The 25,440-nt window shown below is 40.6% G+C and overlaps 1 long non-coding RNA gene across 1 annotated transcript; it reads right to left on the bottom strand.

Moving 5' to 3' along the window:
* Positions 1-8,249: 8,249 nt before the first annotated feature.
* LOC120302982 lies at positions 8,250-17,991 on the bottom strand. Its single transcript, XR_005555298.1, has 3 exons — positions 17,864-17,991; positions 17,277-17,354; positions 8,250-8,311 (listed from the first exon to the last, which is right to left on the bottom strand). It is a non-coding gene; the product is annotated as an uncharacterized LOC120302982 (long non-coding RNA).
* Between the last annotated feature and the right edge of the window lie 7,449 nt (positions 17,992-25,440).

Below are 25,440 nucleotides of genomic sequence, written 5' to 3'. Positions count from 1 at the left end.
CCGGTTGGGGGTCGCGGCATTAAAAAGGTTGAGAACCACTGTGCTAGAAGGACAGAAGGTTTTATCTAGATATTTATTTATGAAAATGTTTAAACCACCCCCATGGTCAAAACAAAAGACAGTTAAAAAAAAAACCCCTACAGGCCAGTGTGATAATTAATGGAGATAATACCAAAAGCTTTGACATAAATAAAGGGGTAAGACAGGGATGACTAATGTCACTTCTACTTTTTATTTTGACCTTAGAAGTGCTGCTAACGCAAATCAGAGCAATAAGGAGATAAAAAGGGGTACAGGTTAAGACAGAAGAGTATAAGACACAAGCATTTGCGGATGATTTGGTCTTTTTTTATTGAGGAACCAATAGAGAGAGGAAAGATTTTGATGAAAGAAATAGAAAAAATATGGAATAGTGGCAGGGTTAAAAATTAATAGAGAAAAGACCAAAATGTTAGTCAAAAACCTAACCGAAAAACAGAAAAGGCAATTAGAAGAGAATCTGGAATTGCAAATTGTAAACAAGATCAAATATTTAGGAATCTGGCTTACCACAAGGTGCTCCTCAATAAAAGAAGATAATTATAAAAAAAATGATATTACAAATGAAGAAAGATTTTGAGACCTGGGGGAAATTACAATTATCATTATTAGGTTGGATTGCGTTGATCAAAATGAATACATTACCAAGATTATTATATTTATTCCAAACAGTCCCGATAAAATTAGAGATTTTTTTTTGAAGAATTAGATAAAATAATAAATAAATTCATCTGGTCGGGCAAAAAAGCACGGATAAACATGGAAATATTAGAAGATAGTAGAAGTAGAGGTGGACTTGGGCTCCCAAAATGGGAAATTTATTATCAAGCAGCTGGACTACTCTGGATCAAAGATTGGATAAACCTAGATAATAAAAGAGTTTTAACGATTGAAGGGCACGACGTACAGGCTGGCTGGCATGCCTTTTTATGGGGGAAACATAGGAAAACACACACATACGTTTATCAACATCAGATAAGAGATGCATTGATTCGGACGTGGGAAAAAGTTAAAACAAGACATTATAGGAAAATCCCAAACTGGATTTCACCGATGGAGGCGATGATCCACCCTAACACCTTGGATAAGAAAAAGATGATTAGATACAAAGAACTATTAGATAACCAAGGAAACCTTAAATCAAGAGAAGAATTAGAAGAACAAGGAATAATCATAGATTGGTGGCCACATTGACAGATCCAATCTAAACATAGTAAGGATAAGGAAGAACACGGAGTAAGCCAGACCCCACATCAACTGGATAAAATTTTAACAGTTAAGGAAGGAAATTTTTTTAACAAAAACCTATAAATATTTATTAGAGGTAGATCTGGAGGAAGAAATAGTGAAAGGGCCAATGATAGCATAGGCGAGAAATGTGGGCCGAAATATAAATCTGGAAGAATGGGAAAGTTTATGGAACCTAAATTGTAAACTGACTCTGTCAACTGCATACAGGGAAAATCAATACAAAATGTTCTATAGATGGCATTTAACACTGGCAAGATTGGCCAAAATGTACAAAAACATGAATCCGGAATGTTGGAAATGTAAAAATAAGGAAGGAACATTCTATCACATGTGGTGGCTGTGCCCCAAAGCAAAGAGTGGTTGGGAACGGATAGGGAACTGGATACAGGAGATAACCAAGGTGCAAATTGAATTCAAATCTGAACTATTTCTTCTGGGTATAATAAATTCAAAGATGGAAAAGCAACTCCAACACATCATTATACATATGTTGACAGCAGCCCACATAGTATACGCTCAGTGTTGGAAGGGTGAAAACATACCTACAAACGATATGATTATATACAAAATTCTTGAATGCACGGAAATGAATAAACTTACGCTAGAATTAAAAGACAAGGAGGCATCAGAATTTTATGAATTCTGAGTCCCTTGGGATTGAGTGGCATATAAATTTTAGAAATAAATAAATAAATAAATAAATAAATGAAATATGGAACAAATGTTATGATTGGCTAGAACAGTGGTTCTCAACCTGTGGGTCGGGACCCCATTTGGGGTCGAACGACCATTTCACGGGGGTCGCCAAACAATGCAGTCCGCCATTTTTTCCCCCTTTTCCTTAGCTGTGCTACTCCCTTTTAGTCTATTGGCTTTTGAAAGCCAATAGAATAGACTCTCTTGAATAGAGTCTAATTCTATTGGCTTTCAAAAGCCAATAGGAATTGTCCAGGCTGTCTCTGCCCTGCTGAGCCCGCCAAAAGTCCCATTCTGCAAATGGTACTGCACCAGTTGAGTAGTCCTCGACTTATGACCGGTTGGGGGTCGCGGCATTAAAAAGGTTGGGAACCACTGGGCTAGAACAAAGAAAGAAAAAGACATGATTACTGATAATAAATTGTAAATAATAAATTTGAGATGTATAACACAGTGTTGTTAAGGGAAAAAAATGTATTTTTCAGTTTTATTTTTGTTGTATAGTGAAAAAAAGGAAAAAATAAAAACTACCCCCCCCCCACAATCTGAGTAAAAACAGAAACAATGATACGCAAAATAATCTGGGCAGCTGCCAGAAAGTTCATTTGACAACTGAAACAATATGAATTGAAGTGCAATTAAATGCCAATTAAAATCTTAGGAAATTAAAAAGGCCTTCACCTAGTCTCCAAATGATACTACCATGAGTCCATCAAGTATTCCTGGAGAAAATACTCCATCAGCGGTGGAGATCCACTTCCTTTCAGGAGGGGATCTAGAGGAGAACCTAATTAGGAGATCTTAATGAGTTTGGGTGTTTCAACCTTCCCGTGCTGAGGATTTTCCATCTTGGGTTCTCGATGTGGTAAGACTGCATTAGACAGATGTTCTGTACAATCTGGGGGTTCTCCTGGACTCACAGCTCCTGCCAGAAGGCCAGATGTGAGGGCCTTGGCACATCTGTGGTTGGTGTACCAGTTGACTACATTTCTGGACAGATAGGCCCTACTCAGAGTCTCGTGACCTCTAGACAACTGCAATGGACTCTACATGAGACTACCCTTGAAGAACACTCAGAAGCTTCGTCTGGTGTAAAATGCAGCTACACGAATAATAAATGGTGTTGGCTTTTCAGCACTTACCTATACCACTACTTCATGAGCCATCTTGGTTCCCAAAGTGGAAAACCTGGACACCTCAAAGGTGTCCCAGAGTATCTCAAAGATGCTTTTTTTTTTTACAAGGCAACTGGACTTTCTTTGTTTTTCTCTGAAGACGTTTCGCTTCTCACTCAAGAAGCTTCTTCAGCTCTGACTGGATGGTGGGGAAGGGAAGGATTTATACTCCTTGCAGACAGCTGGTCATTCGCATCCTTTTAGAGAGTCGTTGAGGCCATTTGGAGGTTTTATCTGTGTCCTCAGGGTCACCCGAGTGGTGCAAATGGGTGTGGCACCTTCTTGGCTACTGGATGTTTTCCACCCTGGGTCCCTTCACTGTTGAAGACAGGCGCAAGGCTGTTGGGGATGAGCCTGTGTTGTCTGCATCTCAAATTGAAGCTCAAATGGTTCCTGGAGTCTGCGATGTTTTCTGGAAATACATTCATGCTTCTGCACCATTCGAAGGGGGTTCATCCCAAAGTGCAAAGCTAAGCGTCTGTGAAAATTCTCAGTCCTGGTTGTCCCAAAGGTGCTCCGCACACATTTGCACAATTCAGATGACCCTGGGGACACAGGTAAATCTCCAAATGGTCCCAATGACTCTTTAAAGGAATGCAAATGACTAGCTGTCTGCAAGGAGTATAAATCCTTCCATTCCCCCATCATCCAGTCAGAGCTGAAGAAGCTTCTTGGATGAGAAGCGAAACATCTTCAAAGAAAAAACAAGAAAGTCCAGTTGTCTCCTGAAGAAAAAAAAACACCTCTGGGACAACCCTGATGACTGGATGACTGAGAATCTCCATAGAAACTGGTTTCGGATATTTTGATGCTTCAAGTTGACTGATTGAGCTAAAAACCCTTGGCTTAACATCAGTGTTGGTGCACTTCCAAGTACAACAGAGCTTAAGAGAGAGATGTACCCGTTTTTGCTTATGCAATGCAAGCATTGCAAAATTATTGTGCTGTCCATATTGTCCCACTCAGCATACCTACAGGCATACGTGATGAACAGAGACGTGGCATTCATTTATTTGGTTCCTGGTTAAAAAAAAGCTCACACTTGCAATACAACCATGGCTGTGTTCTATATCAGGGATCCCCAACCCCTGGGCTGTGCACTGGCACCAGGTCCTGGCACAACAGCAACTGGGCCACGCAAACAAATGAAGGCCCATCCGCTGGATGTAGGCAGCACACAAAACCATGCAGTCTCTGGTCCATGGACAAACTTTTCTCCACGGAACCAGTCCTTGGTGTGCAAAAGGTTGGGTGCCTCTGTTCTACATAGTATCTTTTGCCACTAAACCACTAGATATTTTTAATTATTTTCTTTAAGGTTGTGCTAATACTTCCCAAGCTGGAAATCCTCAATTTTCCTGCTGACTCACTTTGACCACTATTTAGTGGTACACCAATTGAATCCATCTCTGGCCAGGAGAACCTGATCAGTGTCACTTATGCCCTTGTGGTTCCCCTTCCAGACTATTTCAATATTTGAGCACAGGTTTTAATTCTTAGTGCTTGTGTCTCTCCAAGCTCAATGGAACTGCATCTATATGGAGGAAAGTATACAGTGTGGCACCACAAGGCTCTTTCAAGGAGCTGGGTGTGACCTTGAAAGCATTTCCTAGCATGAGCTTGTGTTATTTGTGGGACTGCCTCTTCCCAATTAAACCTGCCCCTCCCATCAGATCCAGCAGAAGAGGCATATTGTGGGCCCTGTCGGCTAAGGAGCTACATCTGGTGGGACCCAGGAGGACGGACTTTCCTGCCATGGTGCCCACCTTATAGAACATCAACCCCTCTGAAGCCACGTTGGCTCCATCCTTCTTTTTAACTTCAATGCTTTATAGTGGTTTCGCCACTCAGAGACGTATTTTGAAAGATGACTGGAGGGGCTTTCGGTTGTCAGGCTAAAACTAAGGACAACCCAAAGCAATTCAGACAGAATTCAGTTCTCTGTTTGCTTACACACAATGCAGAGGATCTTTCCCGACTGAACCCTCCTTTCTCTCATCCTAATGGATACACCCTGGGGGATTCCAGGGATTGGTTATCCGAATTCTCTTCCTCTGTCTCATATATAGTTCAGGGCTGGGCTGCCTCTTTGCCCTACAAACACACACACACACACACACACACACACACACACACACAACAGACACACAGACAAACAGACACACACACAGAGACACGCAAACATTTTTTGGAATGTCCTCTCTCCTTTCTGGGAAAGAAGGACTATGTCATTGTAGTTGACCACCCCAGGCCCCTGTCAGGCTTCTAGCTTTCCAAAGTTCTGGAGGAGAAGAGGGGAAAATTTTGAATCCACAGGTGCTCCTTATCAACATGAGAGCTGAAGAGACGTTTTGGGAACTAAAGTTTGTTCTCAAAACAATTGCTAGAAGATACATTGGACAATGTGACCTGAACTGTCAGAGAGCGGAGGGAAGGTTTTACTCTTTTAATCATCTGCTTCCCGCCATAGTTTCAGAGTTAGCTTTCCTTCAAACTTGACGGATTGTTTCATTCCTAATAAAGCTCACACTGCAGTTCATCACGTCAAGCCAAGCCGTGATTCAACAGGGATTGGACCTAATCCTGCTCATCCCAGCATCACTGCCTGACGGATCATGGAGGGAGATTCACTAATGGTGGATTTTGTGAGAGGGATGTTCAGTTTTGAGCGGGGAAATTCGAAAAATGAAAACACTGGAATTGAATGCTGATGTTTATTTGATTCTCAAACTACAGAACTAGCAGAAAGAAGCTTGTGGAACAAGGGAAAAGGGGAAGAGGGTGAAGGGTGTCAAGGAAAACAGAAAGGGGATTATGGACCATCCTGTGGTAAAAGCCAGAAGCGTCAATCTTCAAGGAAGGTCCATGATGGATGAGATCAAAACTCCAGGAAATTAGCCTCTTTTGGAGCTAAAAGTTGCACTTGTTTGTCTCGCAACAGGTAAGTGTCGAAGTCCGAGTGCAATTTGTAGTACATCCCTTTTCGATCTTCGTTACTGTGAAGGAAACACAAAGCAGAATGATTATTTTAAAAAATGCCAAAGAACAGATCTGGGGCTGTGGCTGAACAAAATGGTAAGCCCACTTTTAAGACATTGGTGGATTCCCCTCCCAGTGGAAAGACAAACCTCCTTTCTTCTCTAGGGAATACTCAGGAGTAAATAAATAAAAAAAGATATATCTGGGGGAAAGTCCCATGTTCTGACATGACTCGGGGGCAATGCCCTCCCTCCTGGATATTTAATGCGCGAGATCTAATTTCCCTCAATTTCAGAACAAACCCCCAGTCCTGCCCCTTTCCCTCCACCCCTTTCTCTAAAGAAGAGGGAGTCAAGCTCTTCTCCAAAGCGCCTGAAGGCAGGACAAGAAGCGACGGATGGAAACTAATCAAGGAGAGAAGCAACTTAGAACTAAGGAGAAACTTCCTGACAGTTAGAACAATTAACCAGTGGAACTACCTGCCTCCAGAAGCGGTGAATGCTCCAACACTGGAGGTCTTTAAAAAGGGACTGGACAGCCGTTTGTCTGAAATGGTATAGGGTTTCCTGCCTGAGCAGGGGGTTGGACTAGATGACCTCCATGTTCCCTTCCAACTTTATTATTATCATCATCATCATCATCATCATCACCATCATTATTTTCTCCCCCCCCCAGTCTGTGCTGTTGCTGGGACAGATGGGGCTCCCCACTCCAAGCCCCCCTTTCCTTGCCCCCCTTAGATTGTCTGGCCACAGGTCGTGACCTCAGGGGCAGAGCACAGACAGGCCCTACACGACCTCCAACTCCCAGGTGCATTTGGGAGCCCTAGTTTGGGTTCGAGAAGAAAAGCTGTGAGAAAAGATAAGGACTGTGCTTACCAGGAATTAAACCAAGCGAGAGAGTTTTATTTTTAAAGCATTGATCAAGACCTTCTGGACACGGCTTAGGATCAAAACAGAATAGTCCTTTGCATGAAAAACATTCCAGGGAGTATCCTAGATGAGCGAAATGAAACATAGAAACCTTAGTTGGATATTTACTTTTCTGATCCTGCCATCTTATTATGTATTAGATGATAAATCATTTAATAGCAAAGCCAGCAGTGAAAATATCCCTGCGAAGATCAAATGCTCTAGAAACTAGGAGAGACGGCTAAGAAAAGGGAACATTTTTATTATTATTACTATTATTATTATTATTATTATTATTATTATCTCAAAAATTCCATTTCGGTATTGAACAGTGTGTTGTCTAGGTATACAAGTATTAGAATATAATAATCATCACATTCATAATAATAATGTTATCAAAATACAATCATATACTAGGAAATAGCAATCACATTGTTAAAAATAGTATTTCCCCCATTAACATTAATTGTGTAACGATCAAAGTATTTACCAATCCATTATAAATCTTCCTCACATAATCCACATTTTCTCATATTTCCAACTTTCTAACCTGTTTTTATCAGGTAACCATTGGTAAAATAAACCCCACGTCATATAGAATTCAGTTTCTTTTTTTTCTTTAATTTTTAACATTAACCTATCCAGTATTTTTTTCAATTATATTCTCCTCTGTAGGGTTTTTTTTTTTTTTCATTTTTCCAAAATTGTGCATACTCTTGACTTGAAGGAAGCAGCCCTGATCCCCTTTGGCTGCACCATCCAAAGCCAGAAATAGACAGATGGAGGGTTAAGAAAAGGGGAGATTTTTCATCCTACTCCCAGGAGTAATTCTAAGGGCAGAATTCACTACCCAACGGAGCCTCTCCTTTCAGAGGCAGTCTACCCCAGAATGCCAGCCTGGAAGAGCCTCTGTCTCTGCTATGGGCTTCTCTCCAAATGGAGAGCAACTCCTCTCCCCTCAAGGCTCCCATGGACCCTCCTGATGCAGAGCAAAAGAGAAAACCCCACCAACAAAATGGACCACAACTGCCTCCAATACCATACCTCCCTCTGCACCCCCCCTTTTTTGTCTGATTGTCACCCAAGATCAAAGCTTGACAGCCTTACCTGGCTCCAGGTACACGAATGCCACCACCCCCAGGATCAACAGCAGAGTTTTCATCTTGCAATCTCCTCTTCAGCCACCAAAGTGTAGCCCAGGAGGGCAGCGGGCGCTTATTTATACCCCACTGAGAGGACGTCCTTTGGGGGGCTGGATATCTAGGATCAAGAGAGAAGAACAGGGAGATTCAGGAGAAAAGGGGGAGGGCAGGGGTGTGGACTTCCCCCCCCCCCAACACCAAAACGGAAACCGGATCCGACCAGGTGATGAACCAAGCGGTCCGGGTTTTGAAGGCAAACATGACCGTTCTGTGTGCAAAACCTGGGCACCTGGACAAGTGGCATCTCTTCCTGTATTTGTACAAGATTATACAACCTTTACATAATGCACAATTTAAAAAAAATCCCTCTGCAAAGTTCAGGGCCTTCTTCTTCTTATTTTTTATTTGTGCTTTGATTCACCAACTGGGCAACCTCTCTGCATCTTCTAACCCTCTCAGGTGGCGACTGTGGATCTGCCTTCATTCAAGGAACATGGCCTCCTTGGAGCAGATCTGAGCATGAGGGTTTCTTTCCAAAACTACCCTGTGGACTAAGGGATTCACATGATCCAAAAGTCAGGATAAACAAGGAAGATGGACACAGGGTTGGTGAGACACGGCAGAAGGGTTTCTGGTACAAAAGTAGCAGCAGGAACAGCAGGACAGATAATTCCAGGGGTGGCCTTGAATCATAAGTCAACAATTCCTGCAAAGAAAAGCTCCTTTCACTCAAGAGAGTAAAACCACACATTCTTTAAACCTTTGGGTGTCCAGAACGGAATGTTCTTGTCACCCACAAAAACTCTTTGTCCTTGATAGGTGTTCATAAAGAAGATCTTCAGGGATTCAAGCCTGGCTTTTATTGTGCCCTACAGGGGCTCAATCCCTTGATTCAGATGAATTTTCAACTAGAGGTCAAGACATTCTCGTCAGAGAATTATAAAAGGATTGTTGGAAACTTAACTTGGAATTTTTTGATGTCCTACACCAAAGAGGAAGTGAGAAGTTCAATTGGGGGTCCCAGAAAATCTTTCATCGAGGGATAACAGACTTCTCACTTCTAGAGCTGTGAGAAAACACAGAGAACCAGGGAAAATATCAGCTAACCGGAGGCATCAAAATACACATTGGAAGAAGGCAGTTGAATAGATTTATTTATTTTAAAAAATTATGTGACCACCAACTCACTCTCCGTGACATGGAACAGCTTACAAAGATTCTGTTTAAATCAGAAAAGGAGGACTAGGGATAATATGATAATCAGAAGAATTAATTAGTGGAACGGCTTCTCTCCAGAAGTGTTGGGTGATCCATCACTGGAAGTATTTAAAGAAGAGATTGGACAGCCATTTTCTGAAATGGCATAGGTCTCCTGCTGGTGCAGGGGTTAGACTAGAAGACCTCCAAGATCCCTTCTAAATTCTCTTTTATTTAAGGTAAAACAAAGAATAGAGTAGAGTAGAGTAGAGTAGAGTAGAATAGAATAGAATAGAATAAAATACAGTAGAGTAGAGTAGAGTAGAGTAGAATAGAATAGAATAGAATAGAATAGAATAGAATAGAATAGAATAGAATAGAATAGAATAGAATAGAAGTTGGAAGGGACCTGGGAGGTCTTCCAGTCCAGCCCCCTGCTCAAGCAGGAGCATAGATCGTGCTATTTGGGCCATGTGTTTCCTCTGATATGTTCCTATTCCATTTGTACATTTTCTGGATGCGCCAGAGAAGAGATCTACTCCATGATTAATTTTCTACCATCTGGATTCCAAAAGAATACCTTCCTTGCCTACAACCCCAGCCTGTCCTGCAGATATCATGAAAAGATTCTCAACAACAGTCCTTTGCTACTGACCAATCCATGTTTGGGACCTGTTACCCTGTCCAGAAGACTTGCATATGGAGCAGGATCTAATAGGAGAAAACACCCAAGTCCCCAAAGCCAACATTTGCAGGGGGTCTGAAGGCCTTTTAGAGACACCGAAGTGCATCAAATTCACGTGGAGTCCAAGAGAAGATTCTCTCTTTCCTAAATTCCAGGTAGTTCCACAAATTTCCCTAGGAAGGGGTGTGGCCGATGGATTTTGGCACCGTGCTGCCCAGTCAGAGTGGTGGGATCCCTCCATCGGCACACCCTGAAGACTTGCAAATGGAATAGGAACAGATCAGAGGAAACGTGGAGTCCAAATCAGTAGATTTACGATCTCTGCCTCTCAGGCAATTCTTCCTTCTATTCCCTCCAGCCTCCTCCCTTGCTGGGTCCCAAAAGGGATCATCCCAGAGTCACCATTTGACGTTTTAATAGGATCCATTTAGCTGAAATATCTTGGCTCAGAATGAGGGGGAAGAACTCCGAGCCTGTGTTTCTTGGGGTGCTTCTAAGTATGAGGGAACTCGAAAGAGAAATGTCAACTATTCCTTCATTGGGCAGCTACACCATTCCATTGTTTGCCCCCCCCCCAGGAATAAACATGCTTAACAGATATCTTATGATCTTTCTCCAGATTAAACGCAACGTTAATAACATTTCTCCTTCGCTCCCTGTTTGTTCTGACCCAAATTGGATCTACGGACTGCCTTCTTCCTGTGTATATTCTGAGGTCTCAAGTTGGCTGATTCAATTAACATGCCTTGGCTCAGAATTACATAGAAGAACTTTGAGCAAAAGCTTTAATTCTCAGACTTTCACTAGCATCAAGGATAATTGGGGCTTAAAAAAGGAACTTTGGCTACTGATTGAAGAAAAACTTTGCACTTATTAGACAGCAATTTTTGACGGTTATCGTTGTGCCCAAAAGGAGAATGAGTCTCCACCTACTCAAATTCCATTATGTCCCCCACCTCACTATTTTTCTCTCTGTTGTCTTCCTGTGCCAATAACTGATTCAACTAATAATCCTTGGCTAAATACATCGGGGCTTAAGACAGATCTGCAACGGTCTTTGCTTATGCAATGCAAACATTGGACACTGTGCAAAATTATTGTCCTGTCCCTCTTAGCATGCCTAGGGGCATAAGCTGTGAACAGAGACGTGGCATTCCCTCGTTTGGTTCCTCATTAAAAAAAGTTCACAATTGCAAAACCACCACGCTCATATTCGAGATAGTATCTTTTCAGGCTAATCTGCTGAGTATTTTTAATTTTATTTTTCTTCCTGTTAAATCCATCATGCACGCCCTATCCTTCATGCAGGAGACCACTCATTCTGGATCCATAAACTGTTTTTCACTCTCTTTCCATTTTCATCTTTGAAAGACCGCAGGATATAATGAGCTATGTTTAGCTGAAATATCTTGGCTCAGAATGAGAGGGTTGAGAGCCTCCGTTTCTTGGGGTCCTTCTAAGTACAAGGGAACTTGAAAGAGAGACATCAACTAATTGATTTGGCAGCTACAATAGTCCACTGTCCCCCCCCCCCAAGAATAACCATGCTTAACAGATATGTGGAGATCTCTCTCTGAAGTAAATGCAAAGTGTCATATCTATCATCCTTCTCTCACTTCTATGCTCTGATTAGATGTAATATACTACTATACAGAAGGGAGTTTGGAGTAGATTAAAGTAAGCAAGAAACAAAAAGAATAGAACAGAACAGAACAGAACAGAACAGAATAGAATAGAATAGAATAGAGCTGGAAGGGACCTTGGAGGTCTTCTAGTCCAACCCCCTGTTCAAGCAGGAGAACCTATACCATCTCAGGAAAATGAATGTCCAGTCTCCTCTTAAAAATATCCAGTGATGGAGCACCCATGATTTCTGGAGGCAAGCTGTTCCACTGGTTGATTGTCCTCACTGTTAGGAAGTTTCTCCTTAATTCCTGGTTACTTCTCTCTTTGGTCAGTTTCCAACCATTGTTTCTTGTCTTGTCCTCTGGTGCTTTGGTGAATACCTTGCCCGCCTCTTCTTTGTGGCAGCCCCTCAAATACCGGAACGCTGCTATCATGTCACCCCTGTTTCTTCTTTTCTTTAGACTAGCCAAACCCATGTTCTGCAGCCGTTCTTCAGGCATTTTAGTCTCCAGGCCTTTTTTTTTAATTGAAAACGTTTTATTAACAATTAACAAAAAATTTTAACCCCCAAACCCACCCACCCCCACCCCCTAGCCCCCCCACTTCCCAGAGCTGAGTACAGGGTTATTACAAACATATTAAACAAAATCTAATTAACTTTAACAAATTATACAGTGACCAAATTCATACTTAACCCTTAACTCCCTTTAAACTTTACCATCATAATATTATAAACAAATCCATTTTAAAACAATTATTATAAAGTACCATAATAACAATAAATAAACTAAATAATTTCCATTATAAAATGCTATTAATCATAATAATAATTATTTAAAATTTAATCATAAAATAAATGGAACTTTTTAGTTCTATATTTAATCTGAATATAATCTATCCACCTTCTCCATACAATAATATATCTTTCTTGTGTATGATCCTTTAAATAAGCAGAAATTTTTTGCCATTTCTGCTAAATTAGAAACCTTAAGTGTCCATTCTTCTATAGTAGGCAACGAATCTTTCTTCCAATATTGACCTACCAATAACCTTGCTGCTGTTATTAAATTCAACATTAGAATAGTTTCTTTAACATCAAAATCCACAAAAATCCCTAGTAAAAATAGTTGAGGAGTAAACTTTATCTTCCTTTTAAAAATCTTTTGAATGTTCCACCAAATCATAATCCAAAAAGCTTTAATATTTTTACAAGTCCACCAAACAAAAATAAGTTGCGTCAGAACTACCGCATCTCCAACATTTAGGCTATAAATTAGGATACATACAAGACAACTTTTTAGGATCCAAATGCCACCTATAAAACATTTTGTAAAAATTTCCCTTAAATTTTGAGCCTGTGTAAATTTAACAATTCTAATCCAAATTATCTCCCATAAATCCAATGGGATCGGTTCCTGGATACTCTGAGCCCATTTAACCATACAATCTTTAACCAAATCCACTTCCAAGTCCAATTCTATTAACACATTATAAATTCTTTTTATGTGGGCTTGATTCTGATCTTTACTCTGAATTACCAAATTTTCATCTCCTAGTGTTATTCCAACTTTCTTATCTAAAGTCCACCTATCCACTATTTGTAAATACTGAAACCATGACTGTAAAATATTTTCTTGCCTTAATACATCTAAAGATTTTAATCGCCAGTCAGTACCTGACCAAATAAATAATTCTTTATACGAAATTTTTTCAAAATTCATCCCCTTTTTTATGTACAAAATCTTGGAATGCACAGAAATGAATAAACTTACGTTAGAATTAAAAGACAAGGAGGCAACAGAATTTTATGAAATTTGGAATAAATGTTATAATTGGCTAGAACAGAGAAAGGAAAAGACATAATTATTGATGTACATAAAATGTAAATAAGATGTAAAGAATGCTTAAAATATATAGTACTGTTCTGTTAAAAGAAAAGGTTTATGTTTATGTATTTTAAGTTTGTTTGGGTGTATGGTGTATGGTGAAAAATAATAATAAAAAAAGAAATCCCCTCAATTGCATGTCCAGGAATCCCCCAAATAGGTATTTTGTAATTTAACCTGTAATAATACTTCTTCCAGACTCGAAGTAAGGCATTTCTTAAAATATGCAATTTAAAAGCCCGATCTACTTTCTTATTGAAAATTAAATATGCATGCCAACCATATAATAAATCCCACCCTTCAAGAGAAAGAATATTTTTGTTTGTTAAATTAAGCCAATCGCTTATCAAAGTTAATGTGGCTGCATCATAATATAATTTCAAATTAGGTGCTATAAGCCCTCCTCTTTCCCGAGCATCTTGCAAAATCTTAAACTTCACCCTTGGTTTCTTCCCAGCCCAAATAAATTTATTGATACCCTTCTGCCACTCATCCAAATTAACATCTTTTTTTAAAAATGGGTATCATTTGAAACAAAAAAAGAAACTTTGGTAGAACATTCATTTTTACAGCTGAAATTCTCCCCAACGACAGTTGTAATTTTTTCCAATCATTTAAATCCTTTTGTACTTTTGTCCATAATAATTCATAATTATAATTATTTTGGGGCTTTGGTTTCACTGATTTAATCAGCTTAAAATTTGACGGAAGAGCTTCGAAGAAGTATTTTAATGCTCCTTCTGGATGTACCTCCGAGTATAACTGAGATTAAGAGAGATGTGTACTTTTCTCCACCGATTAAAGGTAGAGTTGGCACACCTTGAGCATAAATCTTTTGTCTTCCTCTTGCAATTGTTGCTATGCCCAGAGGCATAACTGAAAAGAATAGAGACGTAGCCTCTCTCTCTTGCTTAGAAGGAAAATAGCATAGCCTATATTGATTTATCCAAAACTAGAGGGTTATTTCAATATCAATTGATATAATAATTATAATCATAAAGTTAGAAGGGAGCTTGGAGGTCATCTAGTCCAACCTCCTGCTCAGGCAGGACTTGTTGGATTAGTTTTCATAGGTGAACCATCAAGTAACTTGTTACCAAACAGATTCCACCACAACTCTCAATACCTCCATTTCTTCTTTACTATGATTATATAACATCATTTCTGATTTTTCGCAGTTTATTTGCAATCCACTATATTTCCCAAATTCGTTCAAATGTGAATAGATCCTCTCTATAGTAGCTATGGGATTTTGAAATGTTAGCAATGTATCATCTGCAAATAATTTTTTTTATGTACACCAATTCCTTCAACCAATGAATCTTTCCTAATTGCATTTGCCAAAACCTCCATCAATAGTACAAATAAAATTGGGGATAAGGGGTAACCCTGTCTCATTCCCTGGCTTAAGGTTATTATCTCTTATAATTCAAGGCTTGATTTATGGTCAAGAAGTCACTTTAGCAAATTTGTATGCACCTAATACAAATCAAAGAGAGTTTTATGATAGGGTATAAAAAGAAATAGAAGAAATAAAAAAGGTTATGTGATATTGGCAGGTAATTATAATATGGTTATGGATATAGGAATTGATCAATCTAATCCATCAAAAGTGGAAATAAAGTATAATAATACAGATTTAAGAAAATTTATTAATAGAAGTAGATTAAAAGATGTTTGGAGAGAATTACATGGCAATCAAAAGAGTTATACATATTTTTTTTCTAGTAGACATAAAAACTTTACAAGAATAGATTACATATTTGTCACATCGGAAATATTATCTAAAATAATGAAAGCAGAGATAAAAATAATTAAAATATCAAATCATGCAATGGTAACTATGGAAATGGAAATAGATTGTGATTATAAACAGGCAAGTAGATGGAGAATGGATTCGAGGATTTTTAAAAATAAAGAGATTTTAGAGAAAATGGAAAGAGAATTAAAAGACATATGGACGATAAATGAAGAAGGAGGTAGTAATATAGGTGTAATATGGGATGTAATGAAAGCAGGAGTAAGAGGTTTAGGGATAAAATATTCTTATAATATAAAAAAACAAAAAGAGAAACAGATAAAAAGGTTGGAGGAAGAAATTAAAGAACCAGACAGTAAATATATAGAAAGCAGAGAGAATAGAATTATGTTGGAATTATCAGCTAAAAGAAAAGAGTAGCAAAATATTGAGTTAGAACAGGTTCAAAGAAATCTAATTTATTTAAATAGGGCATTTTATGAAAATAGCAATAAAAATTCTAGAATGTTGGCTAGAGCCACACAAGTTAAAAAGGCAAAAAGCCTGATTGGAGTAATAAAGAACGAAAAGGGAGAAAGATGTAACAGGATGAGAGAAAAATGGTTGATATTTCAGAAGTTTTTCGAAAAGTTATATAAGGGAAAGGAAATAAATTTGAATGAAATTTATTCTATATATTCTATGAAGGGTATAGGGCAGTGGTTCTCAACCTGTGGGTCGGGACCCCATTTGGGGTCGAATGACCATTTCACGGGGGTCGCCAAACAACGCAGTCCGCCATTTTTTCCCCTTTTCCTTAGCTGTGCTACTCCCTTTTATTCTATTGGTTTTTGAAAGCCAATAGAATAGACTCTCTTGAATAGAATCTAATTCTATTGGCTTTCCAAAGCCAATAGGAATTGTCCAGGCTGTCTCTGCCCTGCTGAGCCCGCCAAAAGTCCCATTCCTCAAACGGTGCTGCACCAGTTGAGTAGTCCTCGACTTACGGTCGGTTGGGGGTCGCGGCATTAAAAAGGTTGAGAACCACTGGTATAAGGTTTTCTGCCTGAGCAGAGGGTTTGACTAGATGACCTCCAAGGTCCCTTCCAACTTTACTATTATTATTATATAGAAAAGAATTTAAATTAAATTCAAGAATACGATAAAGAAATAATGGAATCACAAATAGAAGAGGAGGAGATACTGGAAGTTATTAATAAATTGAAAATAGGTAAAGCACCAGGGTTAGATGGACTAGGCGCAGAATATTATAAAAATGTTAAAGGATTATTGGTGCTGAAGATGAGGTTAATGTTTAATAAAATAATGGAAGGGAAAATTATTCCAAGTTCCTGGAAGCAATCTCTGATAGTGAAACCTAATAAAGATCTTACAAACCCAGGATCGTATTATAGACCAATATCCCTTTAAGGTAGAATAATGTGGAATAATAATAATGATAATGAAAAATCACTAAGATAATGATGTGTCTGCATAATTACTGGAGTAATGCTGTGTTAGCAATACGTGACTAACCCAATGCGCATCACACTTGGAAACAATGCATGTAGCAAAACTCTCTTCATTGTATGCCTGTGAGAAACTAACCTAACGTAATACAATGTAGATTTCTATGTGTGTTCCTTTGTTCCTGAGAAAAGAAAGTATAAAACTGAACCCTGAACCCACCCTCGGGGTTCACAATTGCTGTTGCTATTGCTTCTGAACCTGCGCAAATAAATCTCTTTGCTAAAAACCCTCTGGAATTCGTAAGAGTCCTTCGTTTTCCACAAGATTTATGGCGACTCCGCCGGGACTTTTAGGAAGAGGCCGTTGACTTTCCAGATGGACTGCCCTGGTGGGGAGCCCCTCTCCTAATGACGACTTCTCCAAGCCGGCTCCGTGGCCTTTGTCTACGGGGAGACCTCGACGGGAAGGGAGGGGAACTCACCCGTCAGCGAAGCACTCCAGTCACGGATCCGCCGAGGGTAGCAGACAGGTCTTTAATCCCGGGAAGGATCTGGAACGCCTGCAGACAAGTATTGTAAAAGGGGATACCTGATCCCGTTTGGATCAGAAGAGGGGATTGATCACCCCCTAGAAGACAAGGCGGCATCCTTAAGTCATCAGGACGCTAAGATTTTTACAGCAATATTGACAAAGAGATTGAATACATTTATAGAGAATTATATTAAAAACCATCAGTGTGGATTTATAAGAGGTCGACAAATGTCAGATGTAGTAAGAAGGTATTAAATTTAGGCTATTACTTAAAGAATCAAAAATTAAAGGCTGGTTTGTTAGCACTAGATGTTTTAAAGTCCTTTGATTGTGTGGAATGGCCTACATTGAAAATATTAATAGAGAAATTAGGCTTTGGAAAATTTTTTAGTAAGGTGATAAATCAACTGTACTCAGAGAACAAGGCAAGAATAGTCATAAATTTCATAGAAAGCTTATTAAGTCTGTCTCTGCCCCTACATTTCTCCTGGCCTTTTCTGAACGCTCAAAATATTTCCCTGACTGCCTTTTCCTTACCTACATTTTGGGGCTTCAGTTTCACTGATTTAATCAGCTTAAAAATTGACGCAAGAGCTTCGAAGAAGTATCTTAATGTTCTTTCTGAATGTACCTCCGAGTATAACTGAGATTAAGAGAGATGTGTCCTTTTCTCCACCAATTAAAGGCAGATCATAAATCTTTTGTCTTCCTCTTGCAATTGTCGCTATGCCCAGAGGCATAACTGAAAAGAATAGAGACGTAGCCTCTCTCTCTTGCTTAGAAGGAAAATAGCATAGCCTATATTGGTTTATCCAAAACTAGAGGGTTATTTCAATATCAATTGATATAATAATTATAATCATAAAGTTAGAAGGGAGCTTGGAGGTCATCTAGTCCAACCTCCTGCTCAGGCAGGACTTGTTGGATTAGTTTTCTTTTTTTTATTTATTTTATTTTATTTTTAACCAACAAAACAAAACAAAACAAAGCAAAACATAACACACATACACCCACAGTATATACTCTTCCCCCCCTTTTTAACAGCGATTACGTAATGGTAATCTTCTATTATTTACATTTCCCCTCTTATTCTTCTTTAGAATATTTGTCCTTATTGCCCCGTTATTTCTTATTTACATTTTTCTTCCTTCATACTATACTTCATACTAAGAGTAATACATATTATTATTATTATACATTATTATACACACATTTTCACTTTTGACCTTTCCACATTTATCCTCCTCTATTATTTCTGGTCTCCAACCAATCATACCACTTGTTCCATATTAGATAGTACTCTGTGTCTTCCTTTTCTTTTATCTCTTTTGTTAATTTGTCTATCTCAGCACAGTCCAGGATTTTTCTTATCACTTCTTCCTCTGAAGGTATATTCTCATTTTTCCAGAACTGTGCGTATGCTATTCTTGCTGCCGTTGTTATATGTAAAATTAAGTACCATATTTCTTTACTATATTTTCTGTTTAAAATACCCAGCAAAAAGATCTCTGGTTTCCAGTCTATGGGTTGGTCTATTATTTCTTCGATCCATCTTCTTGTAGTCCAGTATTATTTCGCAACTGGGCATGTCCACCATAAATGATAATATGTTCCATGTACTTTTTTACATTTCCAGCATGTTGGTGAATTGTTCTGGAACATCTTGGCAAGCTTTGCTGGTGGAAGATGCCATCTGTAAAACATCTTCAACTGGCTTTCCTTGAATGCCGTTGACATAGTCAATTTTATGTTTATTTCCCATATTTTTTCCCATTTCTCCAATTCTATATTATATCCGAATTTTTTTGCCCATCTAATCATTATGTCTTCGACAACCTCATCTTCCATTTTATATCTCAATAGGTATTTGTATAAATTGCTAATTAATTTTATTTCTGTTCCATGTATAATTTTATCCAATTCTTGTGGCTCTTTTTGTATTTCATATAATTTTTTGTCCTCTGTATATTTAGATTGTATTTGTGTAAATGTCCACCAGTCAATCTCTCTGCCAATATCTTGTTCCAATTTTTTTTTTGTTTTCAGATTTCCCTGTTCAGTTACTAATTCCTTGTATCTAATTATCTTATTTATATCCAGTAGGTTTGGGTATTTCAGAGCTTCTGTTGGGGATAACCACATTGGAATTCTTATATAATGTTTTTGTTTTATTTTTTCCCAAGTCTGTAGCAATGCATTCCTAACTACGTGTCTTTGAAAGTATCTGTGTATTTTATGTTTTTCATCCCATAGGAATGCATGCCACCCTGCTTGCAAGTCATGTCCTTCTATTGTTAAAACTCTAGTATTTTTCAAATCCATCCAATCTTTTAGCCAAGTTAGGCTCGATGCTTGGTAGTATATTTCCCACTCTGGTAATGCCAACCCCCCTTTATCTTTCGTATCTTGCAAGAGTTTTAATTTAATCCTGGGTTTTTTCCTTTGCCATATAAATTTAGTGATCAATTTATTTAATTCTTGAAAGAATGTTTTCCTTAATTTTATTGGAATAACCTGGAACAGAAATAATATTTTTGGCAATACATTCTGACCAAAGAGAGAAGCAACCTGGAATTAAGGAGAAACTTCCAAACAGCGAGGACAATCAACCAGTGGAACAGAAGTTGCCTCCAGAAATCGTGGGCGCTCCATCACTGGATATTTTTAAGAGGAGACTGGACATTCACCTGCCTGAGATGATATAGGGCACAGGTCAGCAACCTGCTTCTCCGGAGCCGCATGTGGCTCTTTGAGCCTTCCCCTGTGGCTCCCAGCCTCCTCTGCCATTTGCAGAGAGAGACAGAGACACAGAGAGGCACTTGCACTTCCCTGCTTCTCTCTCTGTCTCTCTCTGTGTTTGTGTTTGTGTGTGTGTGTGTATATATATAAGAGTGTAGACTCATGGTGTTCTCCGACAAGCTGAAAAGCTTTTGGGGTGGGGCTCCTCCCTTTGCTGTGTCTCTGCAGGAAGCAGGAAGGGCAGGAGAGAGCTAGCTAGGCCAGCTATGCTGACTCAGGAATTCTGGGAATTGAAGTCCACGAGTCATAAAAAAGCCGAGGTTGCCTACCCCTGAGCTTGTTGGAGAACAGCTTGAAGCCAGCTTGCCAGGTGAGCAGAAGATTAGAGGGGGGGAGAGAAAGAGAGAGAGAGAAAAGAGAGAGAGAGAGAGAGAGAGAAAGAGAGAGGGATAGAGAGAGAGGGAGGAAGAGAGAGAGAGAGAGAGAGGAAAGAGAGAGAGAGAGAAAGAAAGAGAGTGGGAGAAGAGGACTGGCAGACCAAGGGCAGAAAGAGAGGGAGGGAGGGAGAGAGAGAACACTCTAAAATGAAGATAACACTGCATATATCCTTTTTACTATTCTATTCTATTCTATTCTATTCTATTCTATTCTATTCTATTCTATTCTATTCTATTCTATTCTATTCTATTCTATTCTATTCTGTTTCTTGCTTGCAAGTTCCCCTTTTTATCTACCCCGAACTCCCTTCTCCCTGTAGTATATTACATCTAATCAGAGCATAGAAGTGAGAGAAGGATGATAGATAGGACACTTTGCATTTACTTCAGAGAGAGATCTCTACATATCTGTTAAGCATGGTTATTCTTTTTTGGGTGGGGGGAAACAGTGGACTATTGTAGCTGCCAAATCAATTAGTTGATGTCTCTCTTTCAAGTTCCCTTGTACTTAGAAGGACCCCAAGAAACGGAGGCTCTCAACCCTCTCATTCTGAGCCAAGATATTTCAGCTAAACACAGCTCATTACATCCTGCGGTCTTTCAAAGATGAAAATGGAAAGAGAGTGAAAAACAGTTTATGGATCCAGAATGAGTGGTCTTGTCAGAATCCAATTATATTTCATCTTTAAATTATCAAATATAGAAACTCCCAATTCTGCCTTCTCTGGATTCTGCCATAAGAGGGAGAGAAGGGGGAGAACAAAGGGGTTTTATGGCCCTCACTTCCTTCTTTACACTTCAAAGAGCGGAATGCTGAATGTGTGTTTATTGTAACCTCGAAGCGTTAGCATACCAAAGGAGGGTAGTTGCCTTTCATGTAGTTATCTGAAGTCCCCATCCAGACGGAAGAAAGAAGAAAGGGGGCGGAATTGTGATACTTGAAACTATCACTGGAAGGGGGGTTGATTGGGTGGGACTACTGGGGAACCCCTTAAAACCTTGAATGGAAGAGCTTGAACCCCAAGTCCTGTCTAGCATGCCTGCAACCATTTTCTCTTAATAAAGGATTCCTGTTGGAAGAATTATTCCAAGAGTTCTGTCTTCTTAAGATGCAAAGTGGGGTGGGTCCTTACATTAGACAGGACTTGCAAAATTAATCCACCTGGAAGGGAGACCCTTGCCGGGGGATTTTGCAAAAAATTTACCATGTCAGACAATGGAGAAAGAGAGGGGGAAAACTCCCTGGAAAGAGAGCCGCTGACCCAGTTGGAACCTTGCCAGATGTTGGGATCTGAGAGGTCAGATTCCTCGGGAGAAGAAGTGGTGGAGACACAGGACCACAAGCCTCGCTGGTCGATGAACGTTGGAAAGAAAAGTGAGTGGAGAAAGGAATCAAGAAAGGTGACCCTGAGACGGGGGACCAAGCAACCAGAATGGAAGCAGGAGATGGAGAAATCCCTGCACGCAAGTGAAGAGGGAGGAAGCTGGGTACGTACTCAGACTGGATCCTAGAGAAAGCTATTGACCTGATGAAGAGAACTCTCAGCTCCCTAGGAGAGGAGAATACTGAGCCCTACGGCCGCCCCAGTTCCTGGAGCCACAAAGGGAGAGACACCGAGGGGGACGTGGAACCTGCAACCCCAGGGACATCTACTGATCCAGAGCCACCCCCTACCGGACCACAGATGGCAATCTGGACGGAAGACACTACCACCCACAACGGAGGCACCGATCCATTCCAAGACGTCCACCGTTGGAGGTGAAATTCAAAGGGGAGCCAACACGCTTGGGGTTTTTCCTAACCCAAGTCCTCAGCTACATGGAGGAATATGGGCAGGACATTCCCAGCGACAAAGCCCGCATCCGGATCGTGCAATCTGCCCTGGATGGACCAGCTGCGGATTGGGTAGTGAACTTGCATGACTCCAATGCCCCAGAACTCAGTAACTTCAACCGTTTCATGTCCTCTTTGAGAAGACGATTTGAAGACCCCCTGGCCGATCGCAAAGCCCGTGAAAGAATAACAACGATGAGGCAAGGCAAACGCCCAGTGGCTGAGTATACACAAGAATTCCGGGCCATTGCCAGCAAACTGAATTGGCCAGAAGACATCCTCCTTGGCCATTTCAAAGACGGACTAAACTATGATCTATATGATGCTTGCCTGCCCCGAGGGGACCCACATCGACTTGAGGAATGGTACGTCTTGGCAGAGGAAGCAGAGATCGACATATTGAAGAGGCACCGCCGAAGAAAACATGGAGCCGCCCCCCGCCTGAGCTGACACACCAACCGGTGAAATCATCGGATACAGCCAAGAAGCAATGGGGTGTTTCAAGTGCGGAAGAGAAGGGCATCGAGCTGTAGAATGCCGCTCAAAGGCCCCCCAGCACAACCCAGACAGATCCCCAATCAACAAACCCAGAGGGTATTCAGCTAAGCCAAAAGAAACAGCCATGAAAATGATGGAAATTGCAGAAACCCCCACCTCTGCTCACCAAGGGGAAAGAACTCCAGCCTACACCACAGGGACGGTGGATGCCTCAGATGACAGCTCGGAGGGCGAACCCCTGGTAAGTGGATGCATCACACCCATCTTCAAAACAGTGACTATATTAATCCCCCCCCATGCCCGAAGCTGTGAAGGTGAAAGCCTTAATAGACTCTGGCTGCACCCGCTGCCTCATTAGCCCAACACTAGGGGGAATCTGGGCATCCCATCCAGGAGACTGGAACAACCAATCTCATTTGGCCAGCTAGATGGATCCATAGCAGGGGGGGTGCCAGCTACCCTAGCCACTTTGCCAATACATCTCTCCCTGGGCAACCATGAAGAGGACTTAACGTTTGTGGTGACCCCAGGTATGGAATGCCCAATGATTCTAGGGATGGAATGGTTGAAAAAATGGAACCCCTGGGTAAATTGGAGGACGACAGAAATCAAATTCCCGAAGGGGGACCCTATGGACTTAAAACCCCAAGAGAGGCTACCAGAATCAAGAATAGAAAAAGCATCCATAGGAGAGGAAAAAAGATTAACAGAAATACCAGAGGAATATAGGGACCTTTCTGAAGTCTTCAGTGAGGAGAGGGCGAATGAGCTTCCCCCCCACCGACCCACAGACTGTACCATTGAATTCAAGCCTGGGGCAAAACTCCCGAAGCCCAGATTATACTCCATGAGCCCAAAGGAGAAGGAGGAAATGGAAAGATTTATAAAAAAAAACCTGGAGAGAGGTTTCATTGAGCCAGCCAAGCCTAAAGTGGCTGCCCCGGTCCTTTTTAGAGAGAAGAAGGATGGCTCTTTACGTTATGCGTGATTATAGGGCCCTGAATACAATCAGTGAAAGCAACCTATACCCGCTGCCCCTCATGAAAGACATGCTGTCACACCTATCGAAAGGGAAAATTTTTCTAAACTAGACCTAAGGGAAGCTTACTATCGCGTGAGAATTAAGGAAGGGGACGAATGGAAGACTGCATTTAACTGCCCCATGGTGTGCTATCAATTCAAAGTCTTGCCATTTGGATTACAAGGGGGCCCTGCAGTCTTTATGCAATTAATCAATGACGTTCTAAGGGAGCACCTGTTTAAGGGGGTCCTTGTTTACTTGGACGACATTCTTATCTTTACTGAAACAAAAGAAGAACACGTCAAACTTGTCAGAGCGGTTTTAAAGAAGCTGCGAGCCGCTCACCTATATGCCAAACTCTCAAAATGCGAATTCCACCAGGAAAGGATAGACTACCTAGGCTATCGCATATCCCCACAGGGCATGAAATGGACCCGGAGAAGGTCAAAGCAGTACTAAATTGGGCACCACCCAGCACAAGAAGCAACTACAAAGTTTCCTGGGCTTTGCAAATTTTTACCGCCAATTCATCCCCTCATTTGCACAGATAGCCTTGCCCCTCACTAACTTACTAAAAACGAAGGGAACATCCTCAGTAAAACCTAGCCACCACTAACATGGACAATGGAGTGCCAAGCAGCGTTTGAGAGACTAAAGAGACTTTTTTCTGCCGACCAGTCTAAGGCACCTAAGGCCCCCAGACATGGACAATCCTTTCATAATACAGGCAGATGCAAGTGATGTGGCAGTGGGGGCTGTGCTATTACAAGAAAATGATGATGCAGTATTGCAACCCTGTGCATATACATCCAAGAAACTCACGGAAACAGAACAGCGCTGGCCCGTATGGGAGAAGGAGGCTTATGGGATACGTTGGGCATTACTCACATGGCGACAGTTCCTGGAAGGCAACAAAATCCCCTTCCAGGTGTGGACTGATCACAAAAATTTGGAAGCCCTGAAAACTTCCAGGAAACTCAATCCCAAACAAGCCCGCTGGTCCCAGCATTTTCACCAATTCCAATTTAAGCTCAAACATTTACCAGGAAGAAAGAACTTCCTGGCAGATGCACTATCTCGCATGCCCCAATATAACAGCGCACGAACCACAGACTCTAGACCAATAATGGCAGAATCACAACTGGCAGCGCCAGTAACCACAAGAACCCAAGCCAAAATAAAACCACAACTGGACAGCCAAACTGGGATTGAATCACAGAAAAAGTTTGGAAACAGGATGAAACAGAAAAAGTTTGGAAACCCAGAAAAACAAACATGTGTGCACAATGAGAGACGGGTTGCCTTGGGTACAGGAAATGTTATATATACCAACAACTCAAAGAGTAACTTTCATGCACCTTTGCCATGACACAAAATCAGCAGGGCATTTTGGATTTGTAAAAACTTTACACTTAATTAAACGGCAATTTTGGTGGCCATCAATAAAAAAGGACATAGAAAGTTATGTTGCCAGCTGCCCAACCTGTGCATCAGCAAAGAGGTTGCAAGGGAAATCGCCAGGGCTATTACAACCAGTGGCAAGTCCCTCAGCCCCCTGGAGGGAAATAGCCATGGATTTTATAGT

This window comes from Crotalus tigris, unplaced genomic scaffold (assembly GCF_016545835.1).
Source record: "Crotalus tigris isolate CLP2741 ecotype Arizona unplaced genomic scaffold, ASM1654583v1 scf7180000024444.201059, whole genome shotgun sequence".
Taxonomy (NCBI): Eukaryota; Metazoa; Chordata; class Lepidosauria; order Squamata; family Viperidae; genus Crotalus; species Crotalus tigris.
This window is presented reverse-complemented; position numbering and strand designations above follow the sequence as displayed.